Below are 494 nucleotides of genomic sequence, written 5' to 3'. Positions count from 1 at the left end.
GTGTGTGTGTGTGTGTGAAACTCAGACAAGCTTAATCGCACCCCGCCCTTGTCGTCTCGCTCCTTCTCTCATCTCGTCCTCTCTCCACTGCACTCCTCTCCTCTTTTCTTGTCTACTTTTCTCTCCTCTCCTCTCCTTCCTTGTGCCCCTCTTCCTCTTTACTCTCCCCTTTATCCGTTTCCTCTCATTCCTTTTTCATCTCTTCTCCTCGTCTCTGTCTTTACTGACTTGTCCTCTCCTCTTCGCTCCTCTTTCCCCCCTCCTTTCTTGTTCCTCGTGTGTCTTTCTCCTGCTCCTCATCTCTTTCACCATTTCAATCTTGTCCATCTTCTATTCCCCCATATCTTCACTTTGATTATTTTCTCCAACTACCTCATTCCTCTTGTCTTCCTCCTCTGTGAGTTTTTATCCTTTACCTTCATTTTTCCTCTTCTCTTTCTCCCTCTTCTCCTCTTGTCTTTATTCCATCATCTTGCCTTCCCAATTCATATCTT

The 494-nt window shown here is 45.5% G+C and overlaps 1 protein-coding gene across 1 annotated transcript in view; it reads left to right on the top strand.

Annotated features, from left to right (window-relative positions):
• The window catches only part of galnt14 (UDP-N-acetyl-alpha-D-galactosamine:polypeptide N-acetylgalactosaminyltransferase 14 (GalNAc-T14)), a 124,514-nt gene that overhangs the window by 5,958 nt on the left and 118,062 nt on the right, over window positions 1-494 (top strand). The gene's annotated exons all lie outside the window — the stretch shown is intronic.

Source organism: Morone saxatilis, unplaced genomic scaffold (genome assembly GCF_004916995.1).
Source record: "Morone saxatilis isolate NCDOM2014 unplaced genomic scaffold, NCSU_SB_2.0 Contig7, whole genome shotgun sequence".
Lineage (NCBI taxonomy): Eukaryota > Metazoa > Chordata > Actinopteri > Moronidae > Morone > Morone saxatilis.
Note: the sequence above shows the minus strand (reverse complement) of the source record. Positions and strands in the feature narration are given on the sequence as shown.